The 6,271-nt window shown below is 48.6% G+C and overlaps 1 protein-coding gene across 1 annotated transcript in view; it reads right to left on the reverse strand.

Moving 5' to 3' along the window:
• Positions 1-6,271, reverse strand: part of CCBE1 (collagen and calcium binding EGF domains 1) — a 164,887-nt gene that overhangs the window by 157,917 nt on the left and 699 nt on the right. The gene's annotated exons all lie outside the window — the stretch shown is intronic.

Here is a 6,271-nt window from a genome sequence, read left to right on the forward strand (position 1 = left end):
CCCCCCGACTTCTTGTGTCTTTGCAGACTGAGACCTCCTTGCAGATTCACAGCCCATGTGCCCCGCCTCCAGCTCCACCTCATTGCCCACCACAGGATGATGAAATAGGGAGGGAGGATGGCATCATGGCCACAAAGTGTGATGCAACCCGCGATGCTGCCACACGAAGTCAAGTCCTGCTCCTGCCTGTGGGACACAGTCCACACACTTCCTCACCGTGATCCCCCCCTCTGCTTCCTCCCACTGGGCATCTGCATCCGTCCGCTCCTCTCCTGCACATGTGGAGCAGGTAGGGATGGTGGCAGCCATGCCGAGGGACATGGGGCATGCACACAGCACCCAGACCCATGAGGGAAGCAGGGAGGAGGTGACACTGGGACCTTCCCAAAGCACAGGAGCCCAGACAATTGAAATAGGTTGTAAAGTGCAAAAAATACTTTGTTGTTGTCAAGTGCAAACCCCTTTTTCCTGTTTCCCCTATTTACTTCTCCTTTATACCCCTTGGAGTCAGCTGGTGCATCTGCAGAGAGATCTCTGGTGAGGAAGAACACGGTGTCCTAACCCGCGAAGGGAGACTTCTTATTTCTGACTTGTTTGTTTGCACTCTTAATGCCAAAGGTCACCCGAGCAGCTTTCCCTCTTCCACCAGTAACCAACACCCCACAGCAGCACACCCACGGCCAAAAGTGTGTGTGCTGGGGGAGGGCGGGGAGGGGTGACACCCAGAACATGACTGTGGATGCATGGGAGAAGCTTGTCCCCATGTTCAGAGCCAGCGTGGACATCAAACACGTCCAGCTCTGTGCTGGTTTTGCTTTCCCTGATGTCACCTGGAAACAAAGCAGGATGTCCAATGTGATGTTCATTTAGCAAAGGGGGGGATTATGAGCTGCAGTTGGTGGTGCTACATGGAGCTGCTCCCCATAGCAGGGCTCCCCTGAAGTCAAGAAGTTGATGGATCCAACCTTTAGGTCAGCATGTTAATAGAGGGGTGCTCAGGGAGGACAGCATTCCTATTTGCACCTCACCACACTGTCCCACCACTTCCAGCATGTCCTCCTCTTCTCTATGAGCGGCTCACACCTATAGAGAAAGCACTGAGAGCCCAAAGAGAGCACTTTTTGGCAGGAAAGGACAAGCCTCCTTCTGTTTCCGTGCAAGGTCATTGCCACCGACGCATTTCTTCTTGCAGCCCTTCGTGCCTAAAGCTCCTGCAGTGTATCTGCAGAGCAGCTGTAGGGGACTTTCCATTTCCAGGGAGGCTTTTCGTTTTCTCTCCCATTTAGAACAAGCAGCAGAAGTCACACCCTCCTCCCTCCCTTATGTTTCTGCGTATGAAAAATAAAACCGAAAAGGAAATGAACTCATTTCAGCACAATCAGAGGCAAAGCTTTAAAGTGAAACTACCTCACGACATGGGATGCTGTCAGCCCCCTCATACCAACTCCATTGTCAGTCTAGCGATGAGTCAAATGGTCCCTCTGCCTTCACAGTCTGTGGCCACCCTGCCAGCTTTCACCAACACACGGTTTCAGTCTGCCCCACTTCTCAGCCAGCCCAGCCTGCATAGGGACCCTCTGTATAAAGAGGTAGGGCGTATAGCAGGTTTCACCCTGCCACGATGCAGCGTGCAGATCCTGAAATGGAAATGGTCCAGCCTCCCCCAGTGATGCTCTGGTGGCTGGAGACTGCCAGTACTCACCAGAGCACCGCAAAATGTGTATATTTTGGCAGTGTGTGTATGCATGTGTGGGGTAAGGTCACAGCCTGCTCCCATACTCCCTGCTAGCTCCTGAGGTCTGGGCTGTGATGATCGATCCACAATATAGTCTCATACTTTTGTGCCTTTTTTTCCTAAACAGACATTTTGAAATGAAACTCAAATCATATTCTCATTATGTCCTTGCTATAGCAAAGACATGGCCCCAAGATTCCCAACAAAACACACCTAATTTCTTATTCATACAAATCACTGACGATTCAAGTTGTAGAGGAGATCCTCTACTTTCTTACAATGTTGAACATACTGTCTGCCTTTTCCAAATGTAGAGGTCTAATCTTTACAGGGAATAAAGCAGTTAACCCCTAAAAATTCCAAAGAACAAGGCTTCACAAAAGATATTGTGTCCCACCTTCGTTCAGTCCTGCTTTCTGTTATTAATTCTGTTCACCTTTTGCCCTATGTTCAATCTGTTTGCTAAATTCAATCTTGCCCTAAATTAAATCTGCTTTGTGGGATTTAGGGGGACTAAGTGATTCTTTATCCAATTGGAGATTATTCAAACAAGGCACTTCCAAAACCCAGCACAGAGAAAATATTATTCAGAATAGTCTGAAAATCTTCTAACCATGCAAAATAGCTCCTGTCCCAACTGAAGAGCATTGGAAGAGTACAGAGGAGACACTGCAGCACTGAGGACTGGCTCGGTGCCAGACTAGGAATCCCAGGCCACCATGTCAGTGTCCAGCAAAGCTCCTTTGGATTCCTTAATTCCCCTATTAGACTTCTGTGATTTGCAGCAAGTCACTGATAATGAGCCCTGCATGGGTTACCAGATTGCTGGCTCAGCTGCAAGGCACCGGCATGCCAGGAAAGGGCCAAGTGTCTCACACATGGGATTTCCCATTTTTTTTCAATCCCACACCTGCTGCATTGACTATACACAAAGTGCAGAGGAGGCGTAGGGAACAGGGGAAATAGGATGTAGCCAGAGCCTGAAAAAGATCTGGCAGACCAGCAAGCAATGAAGAATTCCAGAAATGGAGCACATTCAAATTCTCAACAAAGATAGCAAGACAGAAAATAACCATCGTCACCATCCAAGGATGGACTTCTGCAAAAACCCAGCAGTGATGGTGCAGCTGTGCTAACAGTATGCTTGGCGTTTGCAAAGACACCTACGCACACAGAGGAGAACTCTTCAGCAAATACTCCACCAGCCTGATAAACAGTGATCAACGGCAATATTTACTTTACTAATACCTACTTCTTCTGGATAGCAGTTGTAAAGACTCGTCTTTATGAGGATATTGTCATCTTCATGAGTGCTAAAACCCACTTAACAAACTACCTAGCGAGTTTTGCCCGCTCTTACATCCTTTTTAGCTCTTTAGAAAGCTTTTTGGTGACTACCAATAGGCTGAATCAGGAATGACCTTACAAGGAGCCACCTGCAGCGTCTTTGCTTTCTGCTTTTACAGAAAATTCATTTCACCAGATTATCTGCCCTGGCTAATTTAGAATTGCCTGTATAACAACCTACGACCAAGAAAATTCAGTCAACTAAGTTTCCTCACAGCTACTCCTTGATTAAAGAGCACGCAGTTGATATAAACTCGCTTCCACTTCAGCTATATCATGAAGAGGCTCTGCTATCCAACCCCATCTTCAACCAACTGTTACTGCTTTCAGTAGGAAAACTGCTTTGCCCACACTGGCTTTGGTGGGCACCAGATCAGGCACACGTGAGTCATCTTTCAGAAGCATTTTAGAAGTAATTAATTAATACCACCTGCTTGGCACATAGGTGGTCACAGAGGAAAAGATGTGTGTTCATCCCCTCCGCCAGTCACAGAGCACTGCGATATATGAACAAGTCATGCAAGTTCACCTTTTGCTAAGAAAATTACATGTTTAAGCTTTCAAGGGAAGCAGGCAAGAGAGAATAGCATTAGGGAGAGTCTAAGAATTAGTGGTAGGGCCATTAGGTAATATTTAAACAGCAGATAAGACCTGTGCAAGTGGGGGTTACATGTGAGCAGCGGACAGGCAGGTCTCCTTAGTTTCCTTTCCTGTCTGGTGCTAGATCACACCAGCAACTCAAAGTCGAATTAGCTGGAGTATTTCACTTAACTATTTAAATCTGCATTAACCTCTTCCTTCACCATAGTGGAGGTGTTGCCAGCACAGCAGCAGCTGCAGGAGGCCAAAGCTTTGCTGCAGTTGCCACCAGAAAAATCACTAACACAGAACAAAGCCGTTTCCTTGAAAAGTGAGGTTGAGATTAATGCTTAAGGCTTGAGGATTTATGAAGCTTTACTTATAATGGTGAGAGAGATCCCTGGAGGAAAGTTGCCAGAGAAGAGCAAACAGGAGAGTTAGGGTGATTTAAGAAATGGGGAAAAAAAAAAAGCCTGCTGAGGCCATCATCACTCTCGCTCAGCGTGGCCGCACCCAGCTGCGCTTTCCTGAAATGACCTTTGGTTTGTGCTCCTGACAATAGAGCCGAGTTTCCTGCTCGGGTACTGGAACCCATGAGGATCAACGAGAACTGCCGACTCTGCGGTCTGCAGAAACGGGAAAAGGGAGAGGGAGAAACAAACAGCTTCTCGGTTAACACAAGAGCGGTCAACAGCAGACAGCCTTGGGAAGATGAGAAGATGAACTCCAATAACGAAGCAGTACCAGAGATTTATTTAAGATCTTACAGGGAGGCACAGAAAGAGCTTGAAGCTGATTCAGCACAAATAACTGAGTTCAGAGGAAAAACAGCTAGTTTCCTGTCTCTCCTACTCCTGATTTCGTTTCTGCAACATTCGATTTCCTTTCAGCAATCCTGCGCGCTGGTGTTATTCATACTGAGAGTCCGTCACGTGTTGGCTTTCAGTAACATGCTCCTGGTTAGACCGCATCGCCCAGACACTGGCAAAGCCCCGGGCATGTTATCTCAAGATTATTCTCTCTTCTCAGCTGTGTAACTGTGCTAACTTTAAATGGTGTTAAACAGAAATAAACTGGAAGGCTGCTCCAAGGGGCTTATGCTCCTTGGGCTGCTGCTCTGCTCCCCGCCATGGCTGTGCCCACCTGGGGACCCGTGGTCCTGCTCAGTGGAGCCATGGCAAGAAACAGCTCTTGTGGCTGCTCCGGTAGAACAGCTTCCCAGAGGCCTGTGCTTCCCACAGCTACACCATTTTATTTAAGGGAACTGAAACAAAAAAACGTCAGAGCTCACTGGTGGCTTGAAACCACAATGGACTTTTTTTTACTCTGCCCCTGTTGTGCAATCCTATAATTGGCAGCAGCCCCGCCGTGTGCTGCTCCCGCCGTAACGGACTATGATTTGTCATACAGCAGTAAGGCCCTCACACATCAGTAAAACCCTGTGGGGAGGTGGGCCAGATCCGGAGCTGGTACAAGGCAGCTCCCCTCTAAACAGTGGGGCTTCCTGCCTTACACCACTGCACTCAGGTACACGGCTCTGACCGCAGCAATGGGGGAGGTGAGCACTTCAGATACTCTGGCTTACTGGCGGGTCTGTTAACCTGTTTTGTACACTAAAGTCCCCCACCGTTCTTATTACCCTACCACTATTTTACAATAAAATAAAGAAAATAAATTAATGCCTGTGACTCCACTATCCCACTGGTTTGTGCCCAGCTGCCCTGGTAAGAAAGCATCTCCTCTCCCACATATGCCCGAAAGAGGGGCCCATCTCTTTGTGTTGCTGCAGAGATATAGGGTGAAGTTGCCTTTAAAGATCACCCCCCTTTGGGAGAGGAAGTGTTGTTAAGCAGGACAGGATTGAGGTTCGTTTGTTTTTTGCCTCGCTGGAGGAACAGTCATTTAAATAATTTGCCCAAGTGTTAGATCTGTCTCTGAATTCACAAAGAAGAACAAGCCCCAGGTCATCCCTGGCTCCACCTAAACGAGCAAAATAAATGAGCAAAATAACACGCATGCGCCCAGCAGCACAAGGGACCGGTGTGTCCCCCTTCCCCACAGCCTGAGTTCGTGAGCACTTCCCCTGCATTTGGGACCGCTGAGCGCTGAGAGCACTGGGGGCATGCGGGGCTCTCAGTAAGCACCCCGGCCCCCCATGCTGGTGTCCTGGAGGGCCTGCCGTGATTTCTGGAGCAGCCGTCAGGCTATGGCTGTGAGATGCAGCCCTGACCATCACATGCTGCAGACGACAGCACCTCCACTGTGAGGGACGACACGTCACGCAGCCTGACACGCTCCTCAGCTGTCCACCTGCCTTCCCACCATCGAAAACCCAACAGACCTGTTTCGAAGAAACAGTTTCTTATGTAACAGGAATGACGCAATCAAAGGGCAGCTCTCCCTGAGCGGGGCTGGGTTACAAACAGGGGTGTTCACACAGCTGAAAAGACCCTAAACACATCAAGTCAAGCAAATAAGCCTATATGGCATTGTCGTGGTTTAACCTCAGTTGGCAAACGAGAACCACGCAGCCGCTCGCTCACTCCCCCACCCCTGGTGGGACGGGGGAGAGAATCAGAAGAGTGAAAGTGAGAAAACTCATGGGTTGAG

The sequence above is a fragment of the Pygoscelis adeliae genome, unplaced genomic scaffold (genome assembly GCF_000699105.1).
Source record: "Pygoscelis adeliae isolate BGI_AS28 unplaced genomic scaffold, ASM69910v1 Scaffold272, whole genome shotgun sequence".
NCBI lineage: Eukaryota > Metazoa > Chordata > Aves > Sphenisciformes > Spheniscidae > Pygoscelis > Pygoscelis adeliae.